This window comes from Ovis canadensis, chromosome 1 (assembly GCF_042477335.2).
Source record: "Ovis canadensis isolate MfBH-ARS-UI-01 breed Bighorn chromosome 1, ARS-UI_OviCan_v2, whole genome shotgun sequence".
NCBI classification, from domain to species: Eukaryota; Metazoa; Chordata; class Mammalia; order Artiodactyla; family Bovidae; genus Ovis; species Ovis canadensis.
The window spans coordinates 41,442,202-41,459,201 of NC_091245.1; the positions used below are offsets into that span (position 1 = coordinate 41,442,202).

General features: G+C 41.9%; 1 protein-coding gene and 1 pseudogene across 2 annotated transcripts in view; one reads left to right on the top strand and one right to left on the bottom strand.

The window, feature by feature from the left end:
- AK4 (adenylate kinase 4) overlaps window positions 1–17,000 on the top strand; it is a 92,014-nt gene that overhangs the window by 15,523 nt on the left and 59,491 nt on the right. The gene's annotated exons all lie outside the window — the stretch shown is intronic.
- Window positions 3,839–4,459, bottom strand: LOC138442501 (large ribosomal subunit protein eL19-like; annotated as a pseudogene).

Sequence of the window (17,000 nt, forward strand, 5' to 3'; positions counted from 1 at the left end):
ATGCTCGAACTACCGCACAATTGCACTCATCTCATACGCTAATAAAGTAACGCTCAAAATTCTCCAAGCCAGGCTCAAGTTGGTTTTAGAAAAGGCAGAGGAACCAGAGATCAAATTGCCAACATCTGCTGGATCATCGAAAAAGCAAGAGAGTTCCAGAAAAACATCTATTTCTGCTTTATTGACTATGCCAAAGCCTTTGACTATGTGGATCACAAGAAACTGTGGAAAATTCTGAAACAGATGGGAATACCAGACCACCTGACCTGTCTCTTGACCTGTCTCTTGTGCAGGTCAGGAAGCAACAGTTAGAACTGGACATGGAACAGACTGGTGCCAAATAGGAAAAGGAGTACGTCAAGGCTGTATATTGTCACCCTGCTTATTTAGCTTATATGCAGATTACATCATGAGAAATGCTGGGCTGGAAGAAGCACAAGCTGGAATCAAGATTGCCGGGAGAAATATCAATAACCTCAGCTATGCAGATGACATCACCCTTATGGCAGAAAGTGAAGAGGAACTCAAAAGCCTCTTGATGAAAGTGAAAGAGGAGTGAAAAAGTAAAAAAGTTGGCTTAAAGCTCAGCATTCAGAAAACAAAGATCATGGCATGTGGTCCCATCACTTCATGGGAAATAGATGGGGAAACAGTGGAAACAGTGTCAGACATTTTTGGGGGGGCTTCAAAATCACTGCAGATGGTGACTGCAGCCATGAGATTAAAAGACGCGTACTCATTGGAAGGAAAGTTATAACCAACCTAGATAGCATATTAAAAAGCAGAGACATTATTTGGCCAACAAAGGTCTGTCTAGTCAAGGCTATGGTTTTTCCTGTGGTCATGTATGGATGTGAGAGTTGGACTGTGAGGAAAGCTGAGCGCTGAAGAATTGATGCTTTTGAACTGTGATGTTGGAGAAGACTCTTGAGAGTCCCTTGGACTAAAGGAGACCATCCTTTAGTCTCCTAAAGGAGACCAGTCCTGGGTGTTCGTTGGAAGGACTGATGCTGAGGCTGAAACTCCAATACTTTGGCCACCTCATGCGAAGAGTTGACTCATTGGAAAAGACCCTGATGCTGGGAGGGATTGGGGGCAGGAGGAGAAGGGGACAACAGAGGATGAGATGGCTAAATGGCATCACCGACTTGATACACATGAGTTTGGGTGAACTCTGGGAGTTGGTGATGGACAGGGAGGCCTGGCGTGCTGGGATTCATGGGGTCGCAACGAGTCGGACACAGCTGAGCGACTGAACTGAATTGAACTGAAGGATGTTCAACTAATGATGTTGAACATTTTTTTCCCATGTCCTTTTGACCATTTGTATGTTTTCTTTGGAGAGAAATGTCTATTTAAATCCTTTGCCTGTTTTTAAGATTGGCTCATTTGTCCTTTATTGTTGAATTCTTTATATATTTTGGATATAAGTCCCTTATTAGATATATGATTTGCATATATTGTCTCCCATTCTGTGAATTGTCTTCTTGTTTGTTTATATTTTTTTGACTATGTTCTATGGCTTGTGGGACTTTAGTTCCCAAACCAGGGATTGAACCTGGGCGCTTGGCAGTGAAAATGCCAAGTTCTAACCACTGGTCCACTAGGGAATTCCCTGTGAATTGTCTTTTTACTCTCTTCATGGTGTCTATGGAAAGTTTTTAATTTTGATGAAGTCCAATTTATCTGTTTTTTTTTTTTTCTTTTTTTACTGTTTATGTTTTTAGTGATGTGGCTAAGACACCATCACCTAATCTAAGGTGAAGCCATTGTTTTTAAATAGGAAATTGACAGTTTGATTCACATTTTTAATAGGTCATTCAGGCTGTTTGTATATTGGATTGGATGGTTCTAAAGTGAAACTTCCAAGGTTGTTTAAGAGGTTGTTATAGTATCCACAGACAAATGGTTAGACTTTAAACTTCAGTAAGCACTTGTTAAATCAAGATATTCCAATGGCATCTTGTTATTAGGAATAAAAAAAAATGGTCTCCACCTTTAAGAAATTCACAAGGTAAAACATACGGCCAATTAATTGTTTTATCAGGGAGATTATACTGAATACTATAAAAGGCATGAAAATTTTATTATAAGAAAAGTGGAGGGAGTTCATTTTTTTTATCACCAGTATCTAACATAGGCAGTGTTTAATAGTTGTTCGTTATACTTTGGCATGACAGAGTAACTGAAAGCTATGGGAGAGATGGCGTTAGAGCTGGGCCTTTACAGATGGGTTAGGTACTGGCAGGTGGAAAAATGGGAGCAGGGTGTTTTGTTTAACTTTTTAGTTTTTTCATCACACCATGCAGCATGTGGGATCTTAGTTCCCTGATGGGGAATTGAACCCATATCTCCTCCATTGAAAGTGCAGAGTCTTAACCACTAGACCTCCAGGGAGGTCCTGAGAAGGGTGTTTTTGAAGGATCATGTCTGGGAGTAGGTGATTAAAATTAAGGGTATTTTGATTAAAACCTAGAGTTGGGGATTATAGGCAATAGGCTAGAAATGTTCCTGGCGGGGGCGGGAGAGGGGCTGTCTGTGTAATCCCAGATGGAGTTTGTAAATAGGAAAACTATGGGGAGTGCCTTCCTCAAATTCCTTTAGTGGTGTGACTGTGACCGGTGGACTGGTGGGAAGGAAGGGCAGCTAGGGTAGTGTCACCACGGTTTAGATCATAGTGGGAAGTTTAGAAGTAGTTTAGAAATAGTGGGAAGAAGTGTTCGGGAGAAGTTGAAGTGGTGACGTTAGATGTGACTGTATGGGGATGGTGGGCAAGGGCAGATCCAATTGCAGCCCTTTGAAGTGTGAAACTTCAGCGATTGTCAGGGACAGTGGGGTCCCATTTAACAGAGGGGTGCAGTCCATACCTGTGGGAAGTTCCAGTTGACAAGAACCCTTGTGGGTTTGGCGTAGCAAGTGGCTGGCATTGAAGCTGGCCCCATGGCATAGTGGAAATACCGTTGAGGTTTGGAGTCACGCATACCTCAGGCTCAACGTCTTATTGACTTTGTAAATTTGGGAAGAGTTAATGAACTTGATTTCCTCCTTTGTAAGGGCTATTTCCTCCTATTTCACAGGGCTTTGGGGAGGGTCAGAGGAGGTTATTTATGTCAAATACCTGGCAAGTAAGAGGAGTCTCTGGTTTGTTCTCCTCCTCTCTGGAGTTGTATATTTTCATTTCATTTAAAATCTTCCTCGGTGAATGTGCTGCTTTGAATGGAATCAGTGACATAATCCAGTGGTGTTTGGGGGATGTGTTTGGGTGTGTGTATGTGTGTGTGTGTGTATGTTCACCACTCAACCATTCTCTGTTCTGCAGAGGTTATGAGCATTTGCTCATTGTTTTAATTGTGTTGTCCTATTTTGCTATGAATTTGTCTTATTTCTGTTTTTTTTTTTTTAAATTTTTTAAATTTGGCTGAGTTGGGTCTTTGTTGCGGTACTCAGAAGCTTTTGTTGTGGTGTCTAATTGTGTGACAGGGGCTCCTGAGCTCTTGGACTAAAGTAGTTACAGCCCGCAGGCTTAGTTTCTCTGAGATGTGCTAGATCTTAGTTCCTGGACCAGGGATCAAACCCACGCCCCTTGCATTGCAAGGGCAGATTCTTAACCCCTGGACCATCAGGGAAACCCCTTGTTTCCACTCTTACCCAAACAAAGCTACTTACGTGTGTGCCTCTTTTGGAAGGCAGGAGAAATTGCTTTTTAAAAATTGTGTCATTATTAAAAGGACAGTTTTCTTTCTTTCTTTTCTTTAAAAAAAGAATAAGGTTTGTTTTTATTGAACGTGTGATTTATGCAATTGCTGAGGCTACTATGTACAGAGAGAGGGGGAGAACTTTATTTCTTGGTCACTTCCTCCTTGGATAGAATCTTGATGATTTCCTCCTCCTTGGCCTGAAGCTGCTCTTCACGGTGCTTGAGGGCTTCCTCGGTCTTAGACCTGCAGGCCTTAGCCTGGTCCACCAGAAGCTTCTCGCCGGCCTTGTCTGCCTTCAGCTTGTGGATATATATATATATATATATATATTCCCTGGATATATATCCAGCTAGTGGATATAATCCACTTGTTTTTGAACGTGTTACCCTTCACCTCCAGGTACAGGCTGTGATACACGTGGTGGTCAGTCTTCCTAGATTCATGGTATCTTCTGAGCAGCCAGCGCAGCTCTCATCCTCTGCTTCCAGGTTACCTTTTCGCGCATTTGAGCACTGGCAGTACCCTTTCACTTATCTGTGCCCATATGCCTGCCCTTCCAGCGAGCCAGGGTGTTTTTCCACCATTGAGTCCAAGAAGTCATAGGCTTCCAGGTGATCAGCTCATCTTTGATTGGCTTCCAGATCTGCTGATGGGAATTGGCCTTGGCGATTTCATTAGTCTCCTTGGGGTCCAACCAGACCGGTTTGCCACAGCAGGGGTACCCTGGAGGCAAGCCTCTTCTGCAGCCTGAGCATACTCATGGCTGTGGCCACAGCAGTGAAAGGAAAAGGAGTTTTCTTAACTTTACCTCTTTATCTGATAGGTTAGATTTTCTCAAGGTCTTTTAATAAATAGAGTAGCTGACATAACTGAAATTCAACTTTTGCTTTGCTTGGTTTTCCTAAATTTTAACACAGCTGCTTCTGTATTTTTCTTCTACATGACCTCTATAGGTCTTGGTAAAAATAGCCAATGTAGTTTGTAGGAGAGCTATAAAATATTGATTGCATGTATGAGTAGTTTCCCAGTTTTCTTAAATGGTAACTATAAATAGCATCTCAGGACATTATTTAATTTTTCAAAGAGGGAGATTGACTTTCAACTTGCATTACTTCATTGGCTTAGCTTTTTTAAAAAAATCAAGAATGCAGCTTGGAATAAGATGAAAGTGCAAAACCTTTTCATTGAACTCAGTTTTGTTTCAGTTTTCTAGGGTTCTTAGGAGCTAAACACTATGCATAACAATGACTGTGTTGAGTTTAATTATTTGTTCCATTTCTTAACATCTTAGAATTGGAAGGGATTTTAAGTCCTTCTGTCCAAGTGGCCATTCTGTGTTAGATCCCTTCTACAGCAGCTGACAGCCAACTTGCCTCCTCTGGAGGCAGGCTCTTTCATTGCTGGACAGGTCTAATTGTTGGAAGATTTTTTTCTCCCCTCATACTGAGATGAAAGCCAACTCCTTGAAACTGTCATCCATAAACTGTCATCCACTTATCCAACTTCAGTCTTTTGTTGTCACATAAATTAAATTCACTAGCACTTCAGATAATTGAAAATAGTTGCTAGGCACCACTTCTCTGACTTAAGTTGTCTTTTTTTTTTTCCCCCAAGAAAAATAGCCCTTGTTTCCCCAGCCATTCTTCCCATGATATCATTTCTAGGTTCTTTTGCAGCCTGATTTCACTATGGCCCTTTTAATCTGCAGTGGTCATCCCTCCTGACAGCTAGCTAAATGTGGCAGGATCATTGCACCTAAGTTACCAGAAAGCCAGGTTCACCTCTTGGTGGATGTTGAGCCAATAGACACAACCAAGCCAAAGTACGGTAGAATGAAGGACTTATTATTACTTGCAGCAAGTACTTTGTGATCTTTCTCAAGGCAGCATACACAAACAGCAAAATCAGCGACGTTTAAGCTAAGGCTACATGCATATTCATGAAGGGGCTTGAGCCAGGAGAGTTCAGCCTAGAATTGGGGCAAAGGTCAACAATCTAAATCTTGGTTGATTGAAGTCTGGAGGGCAGCATCCTTATGCTGTCTTCCACCTGGGTTGGGGTCTTAGTTCCTACAGAACTCAAAGATATATTATTATGTGTATCCTTTGAGGAGTAACTAGGACTCTTACTTTATCACTGAACTGTTGTTTGACTGCCTTATCTCTATTCCAGCATTCATTTGTTCCCTTAAGATCATTATTATTGAGACCTGTTCAAGGGCAAGCATCCTGATCAGGGTTAGATTACAAAATGTCTTAGGCCAAAATGAGCTCTCTCACGTCAAGAAAGCCACTCCTGGTTCTCTTTCTCTTTCTCTTTCTCTTTCTCTTTCTCCTCCTACCCATTCTGCTTACAGTTTTAGTGGATTTACTTCTATGTTCTACTTCCTAAGTGAATACATTATTTGGGAGTATTTCTGAGCATTGTCCTGCAATGCAGTGTAGCCTCATAAAGCTGACAGTATTTGAAGATTAGTGAGAAGACCTAAGTTCAGACACCAGCTACTCCAGATGATTCAGCTCTGTAGTGCTGTCCTTGAGTGAGCGTTCAGAGATCTTGCTTTCTTGGTTCCCTCTGAGAATTAGGGACGAATTAGAAAGATTCCAGGAGAAATTCCGGATGGAATTAATCAGCCTAAATATTGCAGGACACAGATCAGCAATGAAAAACTCATGACTGAATTTACCCAGATTGTCATTAATTATAGCTTATTTGGATTGTTCCCCACATATTATTTTATGAAACCTAGGATTGTAGTGACTTAGGTTACCAAAGGAGAGATGAGGCCAAATCAATTGAAAAATCTGAGCTTGGAGCAAAGTTTTATTGCAGGGTCAAGCAAGCACAGTGGCTTGTGCTCAAAACACCATGAACTCCCTGATGGCTTTTGTGGAAGAGTTTCTATAGATAAAATTTGGGGTGAGGGCTACAGGATGTGTGACTTTTCTTCTGATTTATTGGTGGTGAGGTAACAGAGTGGTTCTCCAAAATTACCACCCCTCACCTGGGTAGAGCCTTAGTTCCTACAGAAGAACTCAAACATACTCTTAATGTATTCCCTTGAGGAACCAGGATGCTGCTTTAATCACTGTACTAAGTTTCTTGTTTTTTCCTCCTTTGTTTCTGCATCCCTTATGTCCCTGATTGGTAGCTGTTTGTATTTGCCCTTTAGATCTCTGGGAAGATTTAGGAAGGAGGCTGAAGCCTTTATCCTTTAAATAAGAAACGGAGGTGACTTCACTGGGCTTCCCTTGTGGCTCAGCTGGTAAAGAATCTGCCTGCAATGCAGGAGACCTGGGTTCAATCCCTGGGTTGGTAAGATCCCCTGGAAAAGGGAAAGGCTACCCACTCCTGTATTCTGGCCTGGAGAATTCCATGGACTGTATAGTTCATGGGGTCAGAAAGAGTTGGACATGACTCAGCGACTTTCACTGGTGGTTTAGTGGCTAAGACTCTGGGCTCCCAATGCAGGGTGGCCAGGTTTGATCCCTGGTCAGGGAACTAGATCCCACATGCTGCAACTAAAGATCCCACAGGATGCAATGGAGATCAAAGATCCTGTGTGTTGCAACTAACCAAATAAATAAAAGAAATAGGGGACCCAGAAAGACTTTGTGTCCAGCGGGGCCCCACAGGATCCTGATCAGTTTCACCCATGCCAGGTACTTTAGTGATGCAAAGCTCTGAGAGTTGCCTTTAATAAGAGTTTGTGCTATGACCCACATAGCTGGGTTTGGAGTCTGACTTGGCCATGAACTGTAGGAATCTGGGCAAAGCATCAATGGCTAACCTTTTTGTGTTTACTCATTTATAAATGAGAGTCATGATAGAGCTGTCTCATCAAGTTTCCTTGTGTGAAATAAGTTAATATGTTTTGGCAGGGCTGAGGCTAAGTTTAAAAGAGCGAGCAAGGCACCCTCCTTAAGTAAAAAATTTAAAGGGCTGCCAAAAAAAATCAGTCATCAAGATAAATAGTTTAATGGAGTAAAATAAGCCAAAAGTCAATATTTTAAAAATTATTGTTTTAAAGATTTATTCTTGTTTATTAATGGCTGGTGCTGGGTCTTCATTGCTGCATGTGGGCTTTCTTTAGTTGCAGCGAGCAGGGAGGTACTCTCCCATCGCAGTGGCTTCTCTTGTCGTGGAGCATGGGCTGTAGGGCTCGTGGCCTTCAGTAGTTTCGGCACATGGGCTCAGTAGTTGCGGCTTCCAGGCTCTGGAGCACAGGCTCAATAGTTGTGTTGCACAGGCCCAGTTGCTCCTTGTCATGTGGGCTCCTCCTGGATCAGGGACTGAACCTGTGACCCCTGTATTGGCAGGCAAGTTCTTCACCATTGAGCTCCCAGGCAAGTGCCAAAATACCAACGTTTTAAATAGAGACCAAATCTGAAAGGACTGAGATTGGGGTGAAGTGAGTGAATTGTACAATTGCAGGATAGGATCCTGTCTTTATTTAAAATTTTCATAATTTTTCATCATGGATTTTTTTTGCCTTGAGAAATGAAATATTTCCTGCCGTATCAGTAAACAAAGGATGTCATAGTCCTCAGCAATTGCAGACACCACAGATGCTGAGCTGGTGAGCCCTGTGGAACTCAGGAAGAAAAGAATACCTGCCGTCTAGCAGCCATCAGGCTGTAGCCGCTCCCTATGTTGAGCCCTGAAGAAACTCAGGATGTGACAACACAGGATACAGGCCCCAGATATCATATCCTTCATATCAAAGGAATGATTTCAGTGAGCCAGGACTTTTGTATTTTTCTGTACATAGAAAAGTGCAAAATTCCTTAACTTGGGATATCTTTAATTTCTTTAATCAATGATAATCATTTGATGTTCAAACCACCTGCCCTTTCTTGTAAAACTCTACCTGGCTCCTCTCCTCACCTCGTTAGTGGTTCTCCAGGGTTACTTGAGATGCTGTCTCCTAGACTTGAAATACTAAAAATTCTCTTAACTTTTAAGTTATGAATATCTTTTAAATCCATGGCCTTAATTTTGATACTTTAAAACACTGGATAATATTTTAAAATATTATTTCTCTTGGTTCCTAGAGCTTGTTTTCTTTTATATCCTCTCCCATTTTTGGCCCAAAGTGACTGCCTCACTAATCTCACCCTGGTTGCAGACAGATGTGTTGTGTGTTGGTTGTAGTTATCACAGGATGTTAGTCTTGTGAAGGAAATGCGTTCTAAAAGCCTCATGTAAGGATTTCTCTCCCCATCATAGATGTTTCTGTTAGGTTATCTCAGAGTGCCAGTCCAAATCTTATCAAGGTCAGCTTTAGGTTTTGAAATGGCGTGTTTCAAATACTGCTAAAGTTCACAGCCAGATCATTAAAAGTGCATGTACTGAGCTTATGCCTAGAGGAATCTAGCCAAACCAAATAGCACTGCAACATTGCTTCTCCTCTATGGTAGGGATTGTGAAAGATGGACACAGATGGTGGCTGAGCCGGAGCTGGAACTACTGTTAGTTGGCAAGAGATCTTCTAAGTGACAGAAGCCAGGCTACACTGGGGATTAGGAAGCAGTGTTTCTAGAAGTTAAATTATGATCATAGAATCTTTCTTTAATTCTGGTTCTTCTCCAGTTTGCCTTTAGTTATACAGACCTGATTATAAGCATGTCTTGGAAATCTTTTTCAGAGTTAATGACCAGTGAAAGGCAAAAAAAAAAAAAAAAAAAAAAAAAGCTACGGAATCCAATGTTTTAAAGCTTTCTTCTTGAAAGTCCAGGTGTTGCACAGGCAAGGCAGGTTGTTAGGGCATTGCTCTGTTGCAGTGGTCGTTCCCCCTTTCCTTCATTCCTTTCTTCTGCAGATTCATCCAGTGTTGCTTTCTGGACAAAGTAAGAGACATAGTCCTTCTTAAAAGGTGGTCCAGTGGTTAAGAATCTGCCCGCCTATGTAGGGGACATAGGTTTGATCCCTGATCTGGGAAGATTCCACATGCCTCAACTACTGTGCCCAAGTGCCCTTGAGCCCATGCTCTGCAACAAGAGAAGCCAGTGAAGTGAGAAGCCCGAGGAGTAGTGCCACCTGCTGCAACTAGAGGAAGCCCATGCACAGCAACGAAGACCTCGTGTACCTCCCCCTCAAAAAAGTCACAGAAAACGGGATGTTGTTGATACTTTGCATAAAATATGTCGAGCTAAATAAACTAGTAATCACCATAGCAGTTGTCATTGGCTTTCATTAGGTTTAAATTTACCTGCAGTTTTTATCATTTTGTTTTTAGATTCTAAAAAGGTGGAATCCAATTGTTGTAGTAGAATGAATTAAAAACGTAACTTCATTTTGTTGACTGTTGTTGCCAGACAATGCTGCCTTGCCATGGCAAGGTGGGTCTACTGCCTGAATTTGATCGTTTAGAGAGACTCCAGGTGTTTTTTGGCTTAGTGTTAAAAAAAGAAAAAAAGAACGGGAAATTCTTGTCTTGAGTGTATGTCACCTTCTTTGTACCAGTTTTTAGAGAACAGCTGTGGCAGCTGCTAAACTATACATGTCTGCTTTGTTTTCCTTCTTTCATTTAGCAGGTGGAAAAAGTGTGAAAGTTTAAAATTGAGTGTAAAATTGTATATCTGGTGGAGCATTCAAATTTCATGTATATGCATATCTAGCAGAAAAAGATGTAGAGACTTGAGTGTAGAATAAGTGTAGAGGTTGAAATCACTAGTATACTACTGGTACTTTGATTTATAAGGGGAACATCCTCAGATATCCAGGAACTCTTCTTGAAATAGAGGCAACTCTGGGAATAATTATCTTAGCCTGAAAGCCAACCCTTGCTTTAATGTGCAAAGTTTAATGTTTCCTGTTGGGTAATTTATCAGCTCGTTTACAAATTAGTTAGTGAGGTAAGACTTCTAGAGTCAGAGGATGATATCCAATGCTTTCTTTTCTTGATTACTTCTGCTTCTGGGCAAGTTCAGACTGAGTTCTAAACAGATTTGCAAACCACAAATCCTGGTTGTTAGCGTTGAGTCATTGTGATGGGTGACCTGGGAGTGTCACAGTCAGGGTGATGGGTGACACTGGGGAACAGTCTGTGGCAGTTGACCAGTACTCCGGCATTATCTGTTGAATTTGGAAGACTCAGCTTCCCATCCTGTGTCCTTGATAGCTCAGTTGGTAAAGAATCCACCTGCGATGCAGGAGACCCCGGTTCATTTCCTGGGTTGGAAGATCCACTGGAGAAGGGAAAGGCTACCCACTCCAGCATTCTGGCCTAGAGAATTCCATGGGCTGTATAGTTCATGGAGTTGCAAAGAGTCAGACACGACTGAGCGACTTTCACTTTTAGATTCCTATCACCTGCTTAGTGGATACACAGCACTTCACTCCACCATCTACAGTTCTGACCATTTTCTAATCGCTCTTTTTTTTAAGATTAGACTTGGTTTATTTGAAAAAAAAAATTTATTTATCTGGTTGCAGCAAGTTTTAGTTGCAGCAGGGATCTTCTGTCTTCTTTGTAGCATGCAGGATCTTTAGTTGCAGCATGTGAACCCTTAGTTGGAGCACACGGGATCTAGGTCCCTGATCAGGGATTGAACCCGGGTCCCCTGAATTGGTAGCATGATGTCTTGGCCACTGGACTGCCAGAGAAGTCCCAATATTTCATTCTTTTCAATGGTTTAGTAGTATTCTCTGTGTGTGTGTGTGTGTGTGTGTGTGTGTGTATGTATCACTCACATTTTCTTTATCCATTCATCTACTGATGGATGTTTAGGTTGTTTCCATATCTTGGCTATTGAACTGCAGTGAACATTGTTGTTGTCTAGTGGCTGAGTCATCTCCTACCTTTTTTGCAACCCCATGGACTGTAGCCTGACAGCCTTCTCTGTCCATGGCATTTTTCAGGCAAGAATACTGGGAGTGGGTTGCTATTTCCTTCTCCAGGGGATCTTCTCAACCCAGGGATCAAACCTACGTATCTTGTGTCTCTTGCATTGTCAGGCAGATTGTTTACTACCGAGCCCACTGGGAAGTCCCACAGTGTACAAAAAGCTACATAAATCATTTCAAGTTGGTGTTTTCATTTTCTTTGGATAAATACCCTGAGTGGAATTGCTGGATCCTATGGTAATTTTTTTTTTTTTTAAATTTTATTTATTTATTTTTGGCTGTGCTGAGTCTTCATTGCTGAGCACTGGCCTTCTCTCGTTGGGAAAGTGGGCGCTACTCGATAGTTGCGGTGTATGGGCTTCTCCTTGTGTTGGCTTCTCTTGTTGTGGAGCATGGAATTAGCTGCTCTGTGGCATGTAGAATCTTCCCAGACCAGGTTTCGAACCTGTGTTCCCTGCATTAGCAGATGGATTCTCTACCACTGGACCACCCAGCGAAGCCCCAGGTGATTCTATTTTTGATTTTTTGCAGAACCTCTGTACTGTTTTTTATGTGGTTGCCCTCTGGTATTATTATTATTGTTGTCCTTGCTGGTGTTAAAGGATGATGGCATGTCGGCCTTCTCAGTGGACCATATACCCCACTGGGAGCCCTAGAGGAAAAAAGAGGTACCATCAGCTGTTTCCCTCCTTTTCTTTTCCTTTGTTTGCAGGACTGTCTGCTACCAGCCCTGGGAGGCTGGTGAACGTGTACATCTTCAGTATTCTTGGAGTAGTTCTCCATCAGAGTATTGCCAGAAAGCTATGGCAGAGGGAGGGAGATGAGGGAGAGAGAGAGGACCCTTCCCCCCCACCCCCACCGTGGGCAGCAGTAGCAATCCATCCTGTTTGAGCAGATGGCTCTGGAGGAAACAGCAGCTTCCCTTGTGCAGATCTGCAGCCAAGATCCTGCACAGAGGCAGCTGACAAGGTGCCTGGCACAGCCAGATCCATATCCAGGCCTTCTGCAATGGGAAGGAATTCCTTTTATCTTGCTTTAAAAGTGAAAATCCCCTCTGTCCTCTGCATGGGGCTAATAGTTGGGTTGTGGTCAGGTCACAAGGGAGGCAGAGAAAATCTAGAGAGCTTGTGAGATATAAAGTATGATCCTGCTCCTTGGGGCTGGAAGTGTCTGTATCGTGGATGCCAAGGCAGACTTGCGGCACTTGAGCTTGAAGAGATGGCTGAACACTGTGGGTCTAAAACTCAGCCTTGATTTTGGCAAACCTTACAGATTACTTGCCTTTTCCCATTTGTTCCCTTGCCCAGATTCTGTTGCCTTCATCCCAGTCTGCTTTTTCTCCTGCTGCTTATGTAAGGCGGCATGTGGTCCTTCACCAGATGTTCATGGTGTGTCTATAAATGCATGTGTTCCTATTCTGGGCCAAGAAAATATTCCAAAATTTTTTTGGCTTAATGAAATTTACAGTATCTTTTTCCTTTCATGATTTATTTAAAAGTCTTAAAATGAAGTCACTGTGCAGTTTTCTTCTTTGAATCGGTATGTTGGGGGGGGTCACATAATTAATCTGCTGATGGGATGAGAAAGCTTAAAGATATTCTTTGTGCTTAGACATTCGATCACCTTCTTTCTCAGTAATGCAAGCCCCTCCCCTACCCAAAGTCGTGGCTTTTGTCCATGCATATTTTTATCTTGACTATTATAGAAAACACACCCACTGCCAACACATTTCTGGACCTAGGGTACAAAATTAGACTAAGTGAATGTAAATATCCAGTCTGGCTAGAGAGGTAAAAAGAAAAGAGGCCAAACAAAGCATTTGCCCTTATTCCCAGGCACATGGGTCAGGCCTGAGTTCTGGTCCAGACCCCACTTGTCATGTCTAGAATGGGTATAGTGGTCAACACCTTAGCGGTGGGTGAAGGCAGGGAGACTCTCCTTCGTCTCACCTGTCCTCACTTTAGAAGTAGAGTCTAGATGGGTGAAAGGATCCTGCTGTGGTTTCAGATGTGCTAAGCAGCCTAAAAGCCCAAGTCAAAAGCCAGGAATACTTATACCTGCACTTATCTCACATGCTAGCCAAGTAATGCTCAAAATTCTCTAAGCCAGGCCTCAATAGTACACGAACCCAGAACTACCAGATGTTCAAAATGGATTTAGAAAAGGCAGAGGAACCAGAGATCAAATTGACAACATCCATTGGATCATAGAAAAGCAAGAGAGTTCCAGAAAAACATCTAATTCTGCTTCATTGACTACGCTAAAGCCTTTGATTGTGTGGATCACAACAAATTGGAAAATTCTGAAAGAGATGGGAATACCAGACCACCTTACCTGTCTCCTGAGAAATCTGTATGCAGGTCAAGAAGCAATAGTTAGAACCTGACATGGAACAATGGACTGCTTCCAAATTGGGAAAGGAGTACGTAAAAGCTGTATATTGTCACCGTTCTTGTTTAACTTATATGCAGAATACATCATGCGAAATGCTGGGCTGTGTGAAGCACAAGCTGGAATCAAGATTGCTGGATGAAATATCAACCTCAGATATGCAGATGACACCACCTTTATGGCAGAAAGCGAAGAGGAACTAAAGCGCCTCTTGATAAAAGTGAAAGAGGAGAGTGAAAAAGCTGGCTTAAAACTCAACATTCAAAAAACGAAGGTCGTGGCATCCAGTCCCATCACTTATATGGGAAAACAAGGGAAACAGTGTCAGACTTTATTTTTTTGGACCCCAAAATCACTGCAGATGGTGATTGCAGCCATGAAATTAAGATACTTGCTTCTTGGAAGAAAAGCTATGATCAACCTAGACAGCATATTATAGAGCAGAGACATTACTTTGCGGACAGAGGTCCATCTAGTCAAAGCTACGGTTTTTCCAGTAGTCATGTATGTGCATGTGAGAGTTGGACCATAGAGAAAGAAGGCTGAGTGCAGAAGAACTGATGCTTTTGAACTGTGGTGTTGGAGAAGACTCTTGAGAGCCCCTTCGACTGCAAGGAGATCAATCCAATCAATCCTAAGGGAAATCAACTCTGAACATTCACTGGAAGGACTGACACTGAAGCTCCAATACTTTGGCCACCTGATGTGAAGAACTGACTAAGTGGAAAAGACCCTGATGATGGGAAAGATTGAAGGCAGGAGGAGAAGGGGACGATAGATGATCAGATGGTTGAATGGCATCACTGACTCAATGGACATGAGTTTGAGCAAGCTCCAGGAGTTGGTGATGGACAGGGAAGCCTCACGTGCTGCAGTCCTTGGGGTCATAAAGAGTTGGACACGACTGAGTGAATGAGCTGAACTGAGGTATACAAAATTGAAATTCTGCCTCTGAGATTACAGAGGAAGAAGAGTTCACCTCCCTCACACAAATGAGAAAACTTGGGGCTGCAATCAGTGAAGGACATTGATGTGTTCAGGCCATGGGCAGTGACTTGGAGGCAAACTTAAAAGAGTCAAGACTTCAGATTCCCACTCTTGTGGTAATTCATTGTATCATGTTGGCTCTTTGCTTCATTATGAAGCCAGTTCTGTGTTTTTAAAAGGATATATTGTCCCTTGATTAAAAATACAGATATTAGTAATAAATCAACTGAATGATCTCATTTAAATGTGGAATCTAAGAAACAAACAGAACAAAAAAAAACCTTGAGCTCATAGATACAGAGAACAGATTGGTAATTGCCAGAGGTGGGGGTTTAGCCTATCAAAAAGTCCAAACTAAAGTATGAGAGCCCTTGGGATGCACATATAGTGTGGTGGTTATATTTAATAATATTTTATTATGTATTTGAAAATTGCCAAGAGAATAGATCTTTTTTCCCCCCCTCAAAAGTAATTATTTGTTTATTGGATTTCTGTTTTATCTTCTTTTTTTTGGGTCATGTTTTGCAGCATGTGGAATTTTAGTTACCAACCAGGGATTGAACCCATGCCCCCAGCATTGAGAACACAGAGTCTTAACCACTGGACTACCAGGGAGGTCCCTTCTTTTCTATTTTGAATATAGAAATATTTATGTGTGTACATACTAATGAGAATAGATCTTAAAGATTCTCTTCATAAGAAAAAAGTTTGTGACTATGTATGTTGACAGAAGTTAACTGGGTTTATTGTGGCAATCATTTCTCAATATATACGAAAATCAAATCATTATGTTGTAGACCAGAAACTAATGTTATATGAGTTAGAGCTGAATAGAAAAAAAGAAATCACACTATAAATTCTTTCATTTTAATCTCAGAATTAGTGGTATTATTTGTACTTTATATTTGGGTTCAAATTTTTTTGCTATTAACCTCCTTTTAACCTTGGGAATAGCGATTGATCATATAAATCACAAGTAATTTTCAAATATTTATTCAAACGATTTTCACCACAATTTCTTTTGGTTAAAACACCAATAATAATAATGACTTTGTGCTGTGCTAAGTTGCAGCCTGCCAGGTTCCTCTGTCCATGAGATTCTTCAGGCAAGAATACTGGAGTGGGTTGCCATGCCATCTCCAGGAGATCTTCCCAACCCAGGGACTGAACCCATGTCTCCTGCAGCTTCCACTTTGTAGGCAGATTCTTATTGCTGAGCCACTGGGGAAGCCCCAGTAATGACCTCATGATGAGCTAAACATTTTATCCTGAGACTAAATGGCAGAGGAAAGGTTTTGAAGACAGGAGTGCCTTGTGTGAAGTTGGGAGAGATGTGGTCAGTGATTTGATCCCAGGGGGAGCTTAGTCTGATGATGTTCAAAGGAACAAAGAGTGGATTGAATAAAGTTTTTATAGTTTCAAAATTTTGCATTGTTTTACATTAAATAGGTTATATATTTATCTCTGGTACCGTTTTTTTTTTTTTTTTTCCTTGCTGTGTTGCTTGTGTGATCTTAGTTCCCTGACCAGGGATTGAACCCGAGGCCTCAGCAATCAAAGTGTGGAGTCCTAACCACCAAACCACCAGGGAATTTCCTCTGGTCTTATTTACTCTTAGTTTACAATTCCTAATATCTTGTGATTTATCAGGAAACCACTGGGTAAAACCTAACTTGTGACGCATAGACACCCAGAAGAGGAGATAGCTCAGAGAGACAGCAGGTTTTTGACAGTGGAGCCTAGTACAAACTCTGACTTGGGGTGACTTCCAAGCAAGCACCTGCATGTTAGTTTGGAAATGATAAGTTGTTTCCTTAACACTAAACTCTCCGCTTATTCTGTTAGATAATATTTTGGAGTTGCACTCTCAGAATCTTTAAGAGGTGACTCATGCACCTCTTGTGGGTGTTGGAGAATGGCAGGTGGCTTCGGGAGGGGCAGGCATCCACTTGCAGGAACAGATCCTTTCTTGTGAAGAGCTCCAGTTTGGGATCCAAAGACAACCTGTGGTGACTATCTTTCTGCACCAGCCTGAATAGACTGAAGCAATCGTCGTGAGACCCATTAACAAACTAC